This window comes from Oncorhynchus gorbuscha, linkage group LG16 (assembly GCF_021184085.1).
Source record: "Oncorhynchus gorbuscha isolate QuinsamMale2020 ecotype Even-year linkage group LG16, OgorEven_v1.0, whole genome shotgun sequence".
Taxonomy (NCBI): Eukaryota; Metazoa; Chordata; class Actinopteri; order Salmoniformes; family Salmonidae; genus Oncorhynchus; species Oncorhynchus gorbuscha.
In genome coordinates, this window is record NC_060188.1 from 85,838,819 (window position 1) to 85,855,770 (window position 16,952).

General features: G+C 43.0%; 1 pseudogene; it reads left to right on the plus strand.

The window, feature by feature from the left end:
* Positions 1-836: 836 nt before the first annotated feature.
* Positions 837-16,952, plus strand: part of LOC123999853 — a 21,868-nt pseudogene continuing 5,752 nt past the window's right edge.

Genomic DNA, 16,952 nt, shown 5'->3' on the forward strand with positions numbered 1-16,952 from the left:
GGGAATGCTGTCACCTCCAGGTAGGTGTTTGTCCCCCTGTGTGCTGAGGGTGTCAGGTTCTTGTCCAGTTCTGGCATTTAGATTGCCACTGACTACTACATGTCTCTGGGCCTGGAAATTGTTGATCTTCCCCTCTAGGATGGAGAAGCTGTCATTGTTAAAGTATGAGGATTCTAGTGGGGGATATAGGTAGCACACGGGAGGACATTTTTCACTTTTTAGATAATTAATTTCTATCCAGATGTAAAATGTTCCTGTTTTGACTAATTTAGTGGGATAGGTCTGCTCTATACCAATTTAACATAACCCCTGAGTCTCTTCCCTGTTTCACACCTGGTAGTTTGTTGCATGGGACTACCAGCTCTCTGTAACCTAGAGGGAATTGCATTAGTATAGGTTGGGCCTGTTTCTCTACTTTACTTTACTGACTTTATTGTTATTTTGTTGCAGTGTCATATACACATTTATAGTGACATTTAAATACAAATCAAATTGACAATACAACTTTCATAACATTTACATACCAATAAAAAGAGACTAGCCTGCTGGCCTTACTGGGTCGATAGGAACATTAGCCTGCTGGCCTTACTGGGTCGATAGGAACATTAGCCTGCTGGCCTTACTGGGTCGATAGGAACATTAGCCTGCTGGCCTTACTGGGTCGATAGGAACATTAGCCTGCTGGCCTTACTGGGTCGATAGGAACATTAGCCTGCTGGCCTTACTGGGTCGATAGGAACATTAGCCTGCTGGCCTTACTGGGTCGATAGGAACATTAGCCTGCTGGCCTTACTGGGTCGATAGGAACATTAGCCTGCTGGCCTTACTGGGTCGATATGAACATTAGCCCTGACCTATTTAGGAGGATATCACTTAGCACAATATGTCACCACAGAGACCATGTCACCACAGAGCCCATGTCACCACAGAGCCCATGTCACCACAGAGCCCATGTCACCACAGAGCCCATGTCACCACAGAGCCCATGTCACCACAGAGCCCATGTCACCACAGAGCCCATGTCACCAGAGACCATGTCACAAGAGACCATGTCACCACAGAGCCCCTGTCACCACAGAGCCCATGTCACCACAGAGCCCATGTCACCAGAGCCCATGTCACCACAGAGCCCATGTCACCACAGAGCCCATGTCAAAAAGCAATGTCTCCACACTTAACCATGCTGCTCTTTTGTGCCCAGAATCCCTTTATTGCACACACACACACATACACACACAGAGTATACACACACACACTCTTCAGGCCCGCCGCACTTCACACTCGTGCCGTCAAATTTCTCCCTCTCTCTCTCTCTCTTTTTTCTCTATCATTCTTTCTCTCTCTCTTTCTCTCTCTCTCTCTCTCTCTCTCTCTCTCTCTCTCTCTCTCTCTCTCTCTCTCTCTCTCTCTCTCTCTCTCTCTCTCTCTCTCCTTTCTCCTCTCTCTCTCTCTCTTCTTTCTCCTCTCTCTCTCTCTCTTCTTTCTCCTCTCTCTCCTCTCTCTTCTTTCTCCTCTCTCTCCTCTCTCTTCTTTCTCCTCTCTCTCCTCTCTCTTCTTTCTCCTCTCTCTCCTCTCTCTCTCTCTCTCTCTCTCTCTCTCTCTCTCTCTCTCTCTCTCTCTCTCTCTCTCTCTCTCTCTCTCTCTCTCTCTCTCTCTCCTCTCTCTTGCTCTCTCTCTCTCTCTTCTTTCTTGCTCTCTCTCTCTCTCTTCTTTCTCCTCTCTCTCCTCTCTCTTGCTCTCTCTCCCCTCTTGCTCTCTCTCTCTCTCTCTCTCTCTCTCTCTCTCTCTCTCTCTCTCTCTCTCTCTCTCTCTCTCTCTCTCTCTCATTGTGTCTCTCTGTTTCTCTTATTGTCTCTTTCTCTCTCTTTTTTTTGTTCCTCTTTCAATTCAATTCAATGTGCTTTATTGGCATGATGTAACAATGTATATATCGCCAAAGCTTACTTTGGAGATTGACAATATTAAGATAATATGTGTGTGTGTGTGTGTGTGCGCGCGCGTGCATGTGCGCATGCACACACACGCATGTGCGCGTGTTCTGCTAGCCTGGGTCTGTCTCAAACGTTTCCTGTTTCCTCTAGTTCTCCAAGGAGAGGTACCTGCTGGAGTCTGCACCAGAGAAACTACACACGGAGCTGGAGGAGGAGCTGAAACTCTGCAGCAGCGATATCAGGAGCCATGGCTGGTACCATGGACACATCCCACGAGAGGTACACACACACACACACACATAAATAAACAACACACACACACACACATAAATAAACAACACACACACACACACACATAAATAAACAACACACACACACACATAAATAAACAACACACACACACACACATAAATAAACAACACACACACACACACACATAAATAAACAACACACACACACACACACACACATAAATAAACAACACACACACACACACACATAAATAAACAACACACACACACACACATAAATAAACAACACACACACACACACATAAATAAACAACACACACACACACACACACATAAATAAACAACACACACACACACACACACATAAATAAACAACACACACACACACACACACACACACACACACACACACACACACACACACACACACACACACACACACACACACACACACACACACACACACACACACACAGAGTGCAATCTATTAATATTCACCTGCCGTTGTTTTCTTAGTTGGTGACGTTTAATGCACAATAAAAGTCCTATACTTAAGCAATAAGGCCCGAGGGGGTGTGGTATATGGCCAATATACCACGGCTAAGGGCTGTTCTTATACACAACACAACGTGGGGTGCCTGGACACAGCCCTTAGCCGTGGTATATTGGCCATATATCACAAACCCCTGAGGTACCTTATTGCTATTATAAACTGGTTACCAACGGAATTAGAGCAGTAAAAATAAGTATTTTGTCATACCCGTGATATACCAGCATATATCAGCATTCAGGGCTCGAACCACCCAGTTTATAATGGCATTTTACTGGCCTGACACCTTCTATTCTTACGGATTCATTTATAAAATGAACTGCTTTCCATATGTTTTAAGTTGTTTAAAACTGCAAAATCCATAACTTGTAAAAGTTAATTCCCCTGGAATGACGATAACTTGGAAACAGGGTTAGGAGGGCACAGCTGTGTTTGTCTGTCTGTTGGTGCTGGATACATAACAGTATCACACACACACACACACACACACACACACACACACACACACACACACACACACACACACACACACACACACACACACACACACACACACACACACACACACACACACACACACACACACACACACACACACACACACACAGATACACACACACACACACACACACACACACACACACACAGATACACACACACACACACACACACACACACACACACACACACACACACACACACACACACACACACACACACACACACACACACACAGACACAGACACAGACACAGACACAGACACAGACACAGACACACACACACACACACAGATACACATACACACACACAGATACACATACACACACACAGATACACACACACACACATACACACACAGATACACACACACACACACACACACACACACACACACACACACACACACACACACACACACACACACACACACACACACACACACACACACACACACACACACACACACACACACACACACACACCGGTGTGGCTTCACTGTCCACCTGACCCACCAACACTCCTTTCTCTCTCTGCAGTGTGAGTTAAACCATCTGTTAGTCTCCCTCCCTGTGAGGCTCCAGCATACATTAACATAATGCTACATTCACACTGGGGTAAACAGACACAATTGGGGGAACCTGTGGCTTGCTGCTAAAACAATACACTGTGTCTCCATGGTGATGGCTCCGATGCATGCAGCAGCCTGTCCGTGAATGCTGTGCTCTTGGTGCTGCTGTCTCTGGCCTGCAGTAACACCGCCCTCTGTTGGAGATAGGGATAAACGCTTTAAAATGACATCTTTGTCACTTAGACATGCTACTACAGGGTATTCTATATTAGAAACTGGGGGTGATTGGCTGAAATATACCACGGCCAATATACCACGGCTAAGGGCTGTGTCCAGGCACTCTGTGTTGCGCCGTGCCTAAGAACAGCCCTTAGCCGTGGTATATTGGCCATATATCACACCCCCTCACACCCTATTGCTTAAATATGTACCCAATTAAATCAAAGTCTCTAAGTATTCAGACCCCTTGGATTTCTTCACATTTTATTGTGTTACAAAGTGGAATTACCATTCATTTAATTAATAGTCTTTTTTTTTGTGAACAATCTACTAAAAATACTCAGTTATGTCAAAGTGGAAGAAAAAATAAAAATAAAATGTAAGATTCATACATTGTTTTATAACTAAAATTTAGTAATTGTATAAATATTCAACCCCTTTGTTTAGGCAAGTCTAAATTAGTTAAGGAGTAAAAGTGACATGGACTCAGTCTGTGTGAAATAACAGAGGTTGATAAGATTATTTTATGACCTCCCCTTCCTCTGTCCCCCATACATACAACATCTGTCAGGTCCCTCAGTCAAGTATTGATTCAAGCACATATTCAACTACATAGCCTCATAGAGAAGGGCAGTGATTGGTAGATGGGTAACAATAACAAATCAGACATTGAATATCTCTTTCAGCACATGGTCAAGTTACTAATGAAGCTGTGGATGATGTATGAACCACCTAGACACATGGAAGATGCAGTCGTCCTGAACTGACATGCAGGACAAGAATGAAACTGCTCAGTGATGTTTCCATTATTATTTTATTCAACTTTATTTAACTTGGCAAGTCCGTTAAGAACTAATTCTTATTTACAATGACGGCCTAGACCGGCCAATCCCGGACGACGCTTGGCCAATTGTGTGCCACCCTATGGGACTCCCAATCACTGAGATGCAGTGCCTTAGACTGCTGCGCCACTGGAGCCCCATGACCCCATGGTCATTTTAAAAGAGTTACAGAGTTCAATGTCTGTGATGGGAGAAAACTGAGGATGGATCAACAACGTGTGACTCCACAATAATGACCTAAATGGTGGAGTGAAAAGAAGAATACAAATATACAGAATAAAGTCCAAAACATGCATCTTGTAAGCAACAAGGTACTAAAGTAATGCTGCAAATGTTTAGGCAAATCTTTAGGCAAATGTTTAGGCAAATCCAACACAACACATCACTGAGTAACTGCCTCCTTATTTTCAAGCATGGTGTTGGCTGCATCATGGTATGGGTGTGCTTGACATCGGCAAATACTGTGGAGTTTTTCAGGATAAAAATTAATGGGATGGAGCTAAGCACAGGCAAAATCCTAGAGGAAACACTGCTTCAAGTCTGCTTTACACCAGACACTGTTAGAATAATTCACCAGTACAATAACCTACAACACAAGGCCAAATCTACACTGGAGTTGCTTACCAAGTTACAGTTTTGACTTAAATTTGCTTGAAAATCATTGGTAAGACTTGAAAGTTGCTCTCTAGCCATGATCCCCAACATCTTGACAGAGCTTGAAAAATTATGAAAAGAATAATGGGCAAATATTGCACACTCCAGGTGTGTAAAGCTCTTAGAGACGTACCCAAGAAGACTCACAGCTGTAATCAATGCAAAAGGTGTTTCTAACGTATTTACTTAGGGAGCTGAACACTTAGGCAACGACTATATTTGAGTTATTTAATTTACACCATAAAAAAATATACAGTACCAGTCAAAAGTTTGGACACAGCAGAGGTAACGCTGGGTCTTCCTTTCCTGTGGTGGTCCTCATGAGAGACAGGTAACTCTAATGAACTTATCCTCTGCAGCAGAGGTAACTCTGGGTCTTCCTTTTCCTGTGGTGGTCCTCATGAGAGACAGGTAACTCTAATGAACTTATCCTCTACAGCAGAGGTAACGCTGGGTATTCCTTTCCTGTGGTGGTCCTCATGAGAGACAGGTAACTCTAATGAACTTATCCTCTACAGCAGAGGTAACGCTGGGTATTCCTTTCCTGTGGTGGTCCTCATGAGAGACAGTTTCATCATTGCACTTGATGGTTTTTGCAACTGAACTTGAAGAAACGTTCAAAGCTCTTGGAATTTCCCGAATTGACAGACCTTCATGTCTTAAAGTAATGATGGACTGTTGTGTCTCTTTGCTTATTTGAGCTGTTCTTGCCATAATATGAACTTGGTCTTTAACCAAATAGGGTTTTCTTCTTTATACCCCACCTACCTTGTCACAACACAACTGATTGGCTCAAACACATTAAGAAGAAAAGAAATTCCACAAATGAACTGTTAAAATGCATTCCAGGTGACAACCTCATGAAGCTGTTAGAGAGAATGTCAAGAGTGTGCAAAGCTGTCATCAAGGCAAAGGGTGGCAACTTTGAAGAATCTCTAATATATATATTTAGATTTGTTTAACACCTTTTTGTCCCAACTTTTGACTGGTGCTGTATATATATGTGCTTCTTCCATTTTGACATTACAAAGTATTTTTGTGGAGATTGTTGACAAAAGAAATACAGTTAAATCCATTTTTAATCCCACTTTGTAACACAATAACATTTGAAGAAATACAAGGGGTATGAATAGGTTTGCAATGCCCTGTAACAATCCTCATAGGAAAGCTTCTTTGTGTCGGCTCAACTCTTTGGACAACCAGTATGTCGCCTAGCCCCTAGATACGATTCCTAGAAGACAACTTACAGTCAATTAAAGCATGCCTTCATTTAACGTTACATATCTGCGATCTACAGGACTCTCAGAGTGCATAATAAATTGTCTTTGTGCCCAACTGTGATTTTAAAGCCACTTTGTGTGCAGTCTTATTTCCACTGGAAAAAAAGGAGCGGAGTTACCCAAATGTTATATAATAAACCTTATAACAATGTAATCATAACTTTAACGACGTTATAGAATGACCCTCATAACACTGTTATTGAATAACACTCTTTCTCTTCTGTTCGACCTCCAGGTGTCGGAGACGGTGGTGCTGCGAAACGGTGACTTCCTGATCCGTGATTCGCTGATAAACGTGGGCGACTATGTCCTGACGACCAGGTGGAACTATGAGGTTCTGCACTTCAAGATCACCAAGGTCCTGGTCAGGTCCAGCACTGAGTCTAAGGTATGTATTGTAACTTACATAATTTACATCATGTTGTTGGATCTAACTTTACTGTTTTGAAAGGATTTAGTTATTTTTATTACAGTTCAACTATTTAAAATACAAAGAATCCCAGAGGATGACACATGAAGAACATGAAAAACACTTATTTCCAATTTGTTAACCACAAGTGAACACATGTCCATTTATTTAACATTTGAAAAGGTTGATAATGATTTCAATTCAATTCCAGGTCCAGTACCTGTTAGAGAAAGACAGTTTCGACTCCATACCTGAGCTGATGAGGTACTACGTGGCCGGACGGCGACCTGTCTCCCAGCCCAGCGGAGCCCTGATCTACTGTCCAATCATACGCACCCTCCCCTTGCGTTACCTGGAAGCAACGTTTGCCTTAGCCAATAGCAGACATGGCCTAGCCCACTCACCATCCAGTCAGAAAGGAGCGTACATTAAGAGGCGGAGCGTGACCATGAACGACGGATTGACCACGGACAAGCTGATTCCTCACAGGTCAGAGACTAGAGGAGAGGGAGTCTTTCATAGATTATTACTCAATCTTCTTCTTGAGATTCGTGTGTGTGTGTGTGTGTGTGTGTGTGTGTGTGTGTGTGTGTGTGTGTGTGTGTGTGTGTGTGTGTGTGTGTGTGTGTGTGTGTGTGTGTGTGTGTGTGTGTGTGTGTGTGTGTGTGTGTGTGTGTGTGTGTGTGTGTGTGTATATATACTTTGTGTGTGTGTGTTGTATGTGTGCAGGTGTATGTGTGTGTCTGTGTGTGTGTGTCTGTATGTCTGTGTGCAGGTGTATGTACAGTATGTATGTGTCTGTGTGTGTCTGTGTGTGTGTGTCTGTGTGTGTGTCTGTATGTGTGTATGTCTGTGTGCAGGTTTATGTACAGTATGTATGTGTGCCTCAGTGGTGTAAATCAGATGTTTCATTGCCCATTCATTCCCATTGTGTGGTCAGTGACGTGGAGTCCATCAGTCCAGGGGAACCATCAGTTCCCCCAGTCCCAGTACCAGTCCAAGTACCTGCATCAATACCAGTAGCAGTACCAGTTGTTCCAAAGCCAGAAGTGGAGGCTGCTGTCGTGGGGTGCAGGTGGTGTGTGTGAACCCGTTTGGGTCAGAACACTGGTGTCATAACAGAGCATTGACCCCTTCTCACTCTCACCCCCTGCCTCAGATTCACTGAGAACATGTGTATACTGTAGCTACATTGCTCTGTGTTAGACTAGCTGCTACACGTGCAGGTCAGTAGACAAATCGGGTAAAATTTTCACCTCTTCTCAGTAGACCAATCGGGTAAAATGTTCACCTCTTCTCAGTAGACCAATCGGGTAAAATGTTCACCTCTTCTCAGTAGACCAATGGGGTAAAATGTTCACCTCTTCTTAGTCGACCAATGGGGTAAAATGTTCACCTCTTCTCAGTCGACCAATGGGGTAAAATGTTCACCTCTTCTCAGTCGACCAATGGGGTAAAATGTTCACCTCTTCTCAGTCGACCAATGGGGTAAAATGTTCACCTCTTCTCAGTAGACCAATCGTGTAAAATGTTCACCTCTTCTCAGTAGACCAATCGGGTAAAATGTTCACCTCTTCTCAGTAGACCAATGGGGTAAAATGTTCACCTCTTCTCAGTCGACCAATCGGGTAAAATGTTCACCTCTTCTCAGTAGACCAATCGGGTAAAATGTTCAACTCTTCTCAGTCGACCAATGGGGTAAGATGTTCACCTCTTCTCAGTAGACCAATCGTGTAAAATGTTCACCTCTTCTCAGTAGACCAATCGGGTAAAATGTTCACCTCTTCTCAGTAGACCAATGGGGTAAAATGTTCACCTCTTCTCAGTAGACCAATCGGGTAAAATGTTCACCTCTTCTCAGTAGACCAATGGGGTAAAATGTTCACCTCTTCTCAGTAGACCAATGGGGTAAAATGTTCACCTCTTCTTAGTCGACCAATGGGGTAAAATGTTCACCTCTTCTTAGTCGACCAATGGGGTAAAATGTTCACCTCTTCTCAGTAGACCAATCGTGTAAAATGTTCACCTCTTCTCAGTAGACCAATCGGGTAAAATGTTCACCTCTTCTCAGTAGACCAATGGGGTAAAATGTTCACCTCTTCTCAGTAGACCAATCGTGTAAAATGTTCACCTCTTCTCAGTAGACCAATCGGGTAAAATGTTCACCTCTTCTCAGTAGACCAATGGGGTAAAATGTTCACCTCTTCTTAGTCGACCAATGGGGTAAAATGTTCACCTCTTCTCAGTAGACCAATCGGGTAAAATGTTCACCTCTTCTCAGTAGACCAATCGGGTAAAATGTTCCTCTTCTCAGTAGACCAATGGGGAAAAATGTTCACCTCTTCTCAGTAGACCAATCGTGTAAAATGTTCACCTCTTCTCAGTAGACCAATCGGGTAAAATGTTCACCTCTTCTCAGTAGACCAATGGGGTAAAATGTTCACCTCTTCTTAGTCGACCAATGGGGTAAAATGTTCACCTCTTCTTAGTCGACCAATGGGGTAAAATGTTCACCTCTTCTCAGTAGACCAATCGTGTAAAATGTTCACCTCTTCTCAGTAGACCAATCGGGTAAAATGTTCACCTCTTCTCAGTAGACCAATGGGGTAAAATGTTCACCTCTTCTCAGTAGACCAATCGTGTAAAATGTTCACCTCTTCTCAGTAGACCAATCGGGTAAAATGTTCACCTCTTCTCAGTAGACCAATCGGGTAAAATGTTCACCTCTTCTCAGTAGACCAATGGGGTAAAATGTTCACCTCTTCTCAGTAGACCAATCGGGTAAAATGTTCACCTCTTCTCAGTAGACCAATGGGGTAAAATGTTCACCTCTTCTCAGTAGACCAATCGGGTAAAATGTTCACCTCTTCTCAGTAGACCAATCGGGTAAAATGTTCCTCTTCTCAGTAGACCAATGGGGAAAAATGTTCACCTCTTCTCAGTAGACCAATCGTGTAAAATGTTCACCTCTTCTCAGTAGACCAATCGGGTAAAATGTTCACCTCTTCTCAGTAGACCAATCGTGTAAAATGTTCACCTCTTCTCAGTAGACCAATCGTGTAAAATGTTCACCTCTTCTCAGTAGACCAATCGTGTAAAATGTTCACCTCTTCTCAGTCGACCAATGGGGTAAAATGTTCACCTCTTCTCAGTCGACCAATGGGGTAAAATGTTCACCTCTTCTCAGTAGACCAATCGTGTAAAATGTTCACCTCTTCTCAGTAGACCAATCGGGTAAAATGTTCACCTCTTCTCAGTAGACCAATGGGGTAAAATGTTCACCTCTTCTCAGTCGACCAATCGGGTAAAATGTTCACCTCTTCTCAGTAGACCAATCGGGTAAAATGTTCAACTCTTCTCAGTTGACCAATGGGGTAAGATGTTCACCTCTTCTCAGTAGACCAATCGTGTAAAATGTTCACCTCTTCTCAGTAGACCAATCGGGTAAAATGTTCACCTCTTCTCAGTAGACCAATGGGGTAAAATGTTCACCTCTTCTCAGTAGACCAATCGGGTAAAATGTTCACCTCTTCTCAGTAGACCAATGGGGTAAAATGTTCACCTCTTCTCAGTAGACCAATCGGGTAAAATGTTCACCTCTTCTCAGTAGACCAATCGGGTAAAATGTTCCTCTTCTCAGTAGACCAATGGGGAAAAATGTTCACCTCTTCTCAGTAGACCAATCGTGTAAAATGTTCACCTCTTCTCAGTAGACCAATCGGGTAAAATGTTCACCTCTTCTCAGTAGACCAATGGGGTAAAATGTTCACCTCTTCTTAGTCGACCAATGGGGTAAAATGTTCACCTCTTCTTAGTCGACCAATGGGGTAAAATGTTCACCTCTTCTCAGTAGACCAATCGTGTAAAATGTTCACCTCTTCTCAGTAGACCAATCGGGTAAAATGTTCACCTCTTCTCAGTAGACCAATGGGGTAAAATGTTCACCTCTTCTCAGTAGACCAATCGTGTAAAATGTTCACCTCTTCTCAGTAGACCAATCGGGTAAAATGTTCACCTCTTCTCAGTAGACCAATGGGGTAAAATGTTCACCTCTTCTTAGTCGACCAATGGGGTAAAATGTTCACCTCTTCTCAGTCGACCAATGGGGTAAAATGTTCACCTCTTCTCAGTCGACCAATGGGGTAAAATGTTCACCTCTTCTCAGTCGACCAATGGGGTAAAATGTTCACCTCTTCTCAGTAGACCAATCGTGTAAAATGTTCACCTCTTCTCAGTAGACCAATCGGGTAAAATGTTCACCTCTTCTCAGTAGACCAATGGGGTAAAATGTTCACCTCTTCTCAGTCGACCAATCGGGTAAAATGTTCACCTCTTCTCAGTAGACCAATCGGGTAAAATGTTCAACTCTTCTCAGTCGACCAATGGGGTAAGATGTTCACCTCTTCTCAGTAGACCAATCGTGTAAAATGTTCACCTCTTCTCAGTAGACCAATCGGGTAAAATGTTCACCTCTTCTCAGTAGACCAATGGGGTAAAATGTTCACCTCTTCTCAGTAGACCAATCGGGTAAAATGTTCACCTCTTCTCAGTAGACCAATGGGGTAAAATGTTCACCTCTTCTCAGTAGACCAATCGGGTAAAATGTTCACCTCTTCTCAGTAGACCAATCGGGTAAAATGTTCCTCTTCTCAGTAGACCAATCGTGTAAAATGTTCACCTCTTCTCAGTAGACCAATCGGGTAAAATGTTCACCTCTTCTCAGTAGACCAATGGGGTAAAATGTTCACCTCTTCTTAGTCGACCAATGGGGTAAAATGTTCACCTCTTCTTAGTCGACCAATGGGGTAAAATGTTCACCTCTTCTCAGTAGACCAATCGTGTAAAATGTTCACCTCTTCTCAGTAGACCAATCGGGTAAAATGTTCACCTCTTCTCAGTAGACCAATGGGGTAAAATGTTCACCTCTTCTCAGTAGACCAATCGTGTAAAATGTTCACCTCTTCTCAGTAGACCAATCGGGTAAAATGTTCACCTCTTCTCAGTAGACCAATGGGGTAAAATGTTCACCTCTTCTTAGTCGACCAATGGGGTAAAATGTTCACCTCTTCTCAGTAGACCAATCGGGTAAAATGTTCACCTCTTCTCAGTAGACCAATCGGGTAAAATGTTCCTCTTCTCAGTAGACCAATGGGGAAAAATGTTCACCTCTTCTCAGTAGACCAATCGTGTAAAATGTTCACCTCTTCTCAGTAGACCAATCGGGTAAAATGTTCACCTCTTCTCAGTAGACCAATGGGGTAAAATGTTCACCTCTTCTTAGTCGACCAATGGGGTAAAATGTTCACCTCTTCTTAGTCGACCAATGGGGTAAAATGTTCACCTCTTCTCAGTAGACCAATCGTGTAAAATGTTCACCTCTTCTCAGTAGACCAATCGGGTAAAATGTTCACCTCTTCTCAGTAGACCAATGGGGTAAAATGTTCACCTCTTCTCAGTAGACCAATCGTGTAAAATGTTCACCTCTTCTCAGTAGACCAATCGGGTAAAATGTTCACCTCTTCTCAGTAGACCAATCGGGTAAAATGTTCACCTCTTCTCAGTAGACCAATGGGGTAAAATGTTCACCTCTTCTCAGTAGACCAATCGGGTAAAATGTTCACCTCTTCTCAGTAGACCAATGGGGTAAAATGTTCACCTCTTCTCAGTAGACCAATCGGGTAAAATGTTCACCTCTTCTCAGTAGACCAATCGGGTAAAATGTTCCTCTTCTCAGTAGACCAATGGGGAAAAATGTTCACCTCTTCTCAGTAGACCAATCGTGTAAAATGTTCACCTCTTCTCAGTAGACCAATCGGGTAAAATGTTCACCTCTTCTCAGTAGACCAATCGTTCACCTCTTCTCAGTAAAATGTTCACCTCTTCTCAGTAGACCAATCGTGTAAAATGTTCACCTCTTCTCAGTCGACCAATGGGGTAAAATGTTCACCTCTTCTCAGTCGACCAATGGGGTAAAATGTTCACCTCTTCTCAGTAGACCAATCGTGTAAAATGTTCACCTCTTCTCAGTAGACCAATCGGGTAAAATGTTCACCTCTTCTCAGTAGACCAATGGGGTAAAATGTTCACCTCTTCTCAGTCGACCAATCGGGTAAAATGTTCACCTCTTCTCAGTAGACCAATCGGGTAAAATGTTCAACTCTTCTCAGTTGACCAATGGGGTAAGATGTTCACCTCTTCTCAGTAGACCAATCGTGTAAAATGTTCACCTCTTCTCAGTAGACCAATCGGGTAAAATGTTCACCTCTTCTCAGTAGACCAATGGGGTAAAATGTTCACCTCTTCTCAGTAGACCAATCGGGTAAAATGTTCACCTCTTCTCAGTAGACCAATGGGGTAAAATGTTCACCTCTTCTCAGTAGACCAATGGGGTAAAATGTTCACCTCTTCTCAGTAGACCAATCGGGTAAAATGTTCCTCTTCTCAGTAGACCAATGGGGAAAAATGTTCACCTCTTCTCAGTAGACCAATCGTGTAAAATGTTCACCTCTTCTCAGTAGACCAATCGGGTAAAATGTTCACCTCTTCTCAGTAGACCAATGGGGTAAAATGTTCACCTCTTCTTAGTCGACCAATGGGGTAAAATGTTCACCTCTTCTTAGTCGACCAATGGGGTAAAATGTTCACCTCTTCTCAGTAGACCAATCGTGTAAAATGTTCAACTCTTCTCAGTAGACCAATCGGGTAAAATGTTCACCTCTTCTCAGTAGACCAATGGGGTAAAATGTTCACCTCTTCTCAGTAGACCAATCGTGTAAAATGTTCACCTCTTCTCAGTAGACCAATCGGGTAAAATGTTCACCTCTTCTCAGTAGACCAATGGGGTAAAATGTTCACCTCTTCTTAGTCGACCAATGGGGTAAAATGTTCACCTCTTCTCAGTCGACCAATGGGGTAAAAATGTTCACCTCTTCTCAGTCGACCAATGGGGTAAAATGTTCACCTCTTCTCAGTCGACCAATGGGGTAAAATGTTCACCTCTTCTCAGTAGACCAATCGTGTAAAATGTTCACCTCTTCTCAGTAGACCAATCGGGTAAAATGTTCACCTCTTCTCAGTAGACCAATGGGTAAAATGTTCACCTCTTCTCAGTAGACCAATCGGGTAAAATGTTCACCTCTTCTCAGTAGACCAATCGGGTAAAATGTTCAACTCTTCTCAGTCGACCAATGGGGTAAGATGTTCACCTCTTCTCAGTAGACCAATCGTGTAAAATGTTCACCTCTTCTCAGTAGACCAATCGGGTAAAATGTTCACCTCTTCTCAGTAGACCAATGGGGTAAAAATGTTCACCTCTTCTCAGTAGACCAATCGGGTAAAATGTTCACCTCTTCTCAGTAGACCAATGGGGTAAAATGTTCACCTCTTCTCAGTAGACCAATCGGGTAAAATGTTCACCTCTTCTCAGTAGACCAATCGGGTAAAATGTTCCTCTTCTCAGTAGACCAATGGGGAAAAATGTTCACCTCTTCTCAGTAGACCAATCGTGTAAAATGTTCACCTCTTCTCAGTAGACCAATCGGGTAAAATGTTCACCTCTTCTCAGTCGACCAATGGGGTAAAATGTTCACCTCTTCTCAGTAGACCAATCGTGTAAAAATGTTCACCTCTTCTCAGTAGACCAATGGGGTAAAATGTTCACCTCTTCTCAGTAGACCAATGGGGTAAAATGTTCACCTCTTCTCAGTCGACCAATCGGGTAAAATGTTCACCTCTTCTCAGTAGACCAATCGGGTAAAATGTTCAACTCTTCTCAGTTGACCAATGGGGTAAGATGTTCACCTCTTCTCAGTAGACCAATCGTGTAAAATGTTCACCTCTTCTCAGTAGACCAATCGGGTAAAATGTTCACCTCTTCTCAGTAGACCAATGGGGTAAAAATGTTCACCTCTTCTCAGTAGACCAATCGGGTAAAATGTTCACCTCTTCTCAGTAGACCAATGGGGTAAAATGTTCACCTCTTCTCAGTAGACCAATCGGGTAAAATGTTCACCTCTTCTCAGTAGACCAATCGGGTAAAATGTTCCTCTTCTCAGTAGACCAATGGGGAAAAATGTTCACCTCTTCTCAGTAGACCAATCGTGTAAAATGTTCACCTCTTCTCAGTAGACCAATCGGGTAAAATGTTCACCTCTTCTCAGTAGACCAATGGGGTAAAATGTTCACCTCTTCTCAGTAGACCAATCGGGTAAAATGTTCAGCTCTTCTCAGTAGACCAATGGGGTAAAATGTTCACCTCTTCTCAGTAGACCAATCGGGTAAAATGTTCACCTCTTCTCAGTAGACCAATCGGGTAAAATGTTCCTCTTCTCAGTAGACCAATGGGGAAAAATGTTCACCTCTTCTCAGTAGACCAATCGTGTAAAATGTTCACCTCTTCTCAGTAGACCAATCGGGTAAAATGTTCACCTCTTCTCAGTAACCAATCAAACCAATGGGGTAAAATGTTCACCTCTTCTTAGTCGACCAATGGGGTAAAATGTTCACCTCTTCTCAGTAGACCAATGAGGGTAAAATGTTCACCTCTTCTCAGTAGACCAATGGGGTAAAATGTTCACCTCTTCTCAGTAGACCAATCGTGTAAAATGTTCACCTCTTCTCAGTAGACCAATGTTCACCTCTTCTCAGGGTAAAATGTTCACCTCTTCTCAGTCAGTAGACCAATGGGGTAAAATGTTCACCTCTTCTCAGTAGACCAATCGTGTAAAATGTTCACCTCTTCTCAGTAGACCAATCGGGTAAAATGTTCACCTCTTCTCAAGGAAGACCAATGGGGTAAAATGTTCACCTCTTCTCAGTAGACCAATCGGGTAAAAATGTTCCTCTTCTCAGTAGACTAATGGGGAAAAATGTTCACCTCTTCTCAGTAGACCAATCGTGTAAAATGTTCACCTCTTCTCAGTAGACCAATCGGGTAAAATGTTCACCTCTTCTCAGTAGACCAATGGGGTAAAATGTTCACCTCTTCTTAGTCGACCAATGGGGTAAAATGTTCACCTCTTCTTAGTCGACCAATGGGGTAAAATGTTCACCTCTTCTCAGTAGACCAATCGTGTAAAATGTTCACCTCTTCTCAGTAGACCAATCGGGTAAAATGTTCACCTCTTCTCAGTAGACCAATGGGGTAAAATGTTCACCTCTTCTCAGTAGACCAATCGGGTAAAATGTTCACCTCTTCTCAGTAGACCAATCGTGTAAAATGTTCACCTCTTCTCAGTAGACCCAATCGGGTAGACCAAAAATGTTCACCTCTTCTCCAGTAGACCAATGGGGTAAAATGTTCACCTCTTCTTCTTAAAATGTTCCTCTTCTCCAGTAGACCAATGGGGTAAAATGTTCACACTCTTCTCAGTAGACCAATGGGTAAAATGTTCACCTCTTCTCAGTAGACCCCTCTTCCAATGGGGTAAAATGTTCACCTCTTCTCAGTCGACCAATGGGGTAAAATGTTCACCTCTTCGACCAATCGGGTAAAATGTTCAGTCGACCAATGGGGTAAAATGTTCACCTCTTCTCAGTAGACCAATCGTGTAAAATGTTCACCTCTTCTCAGTAGACCAATCGGGTAAAATGTTCACCTCTTCTCAGTAGACCAATGGGGTAAAATGTTCACCTCTTCTCAGTCGGGACCAAGTAGACCAATGGGGTAAAAATGTTCACCTCTTCTCAGTCGACCAATGGGGTAAAATGTTCAACTCTTCTCAGTCGACCAATGGGGTAAGATGTTC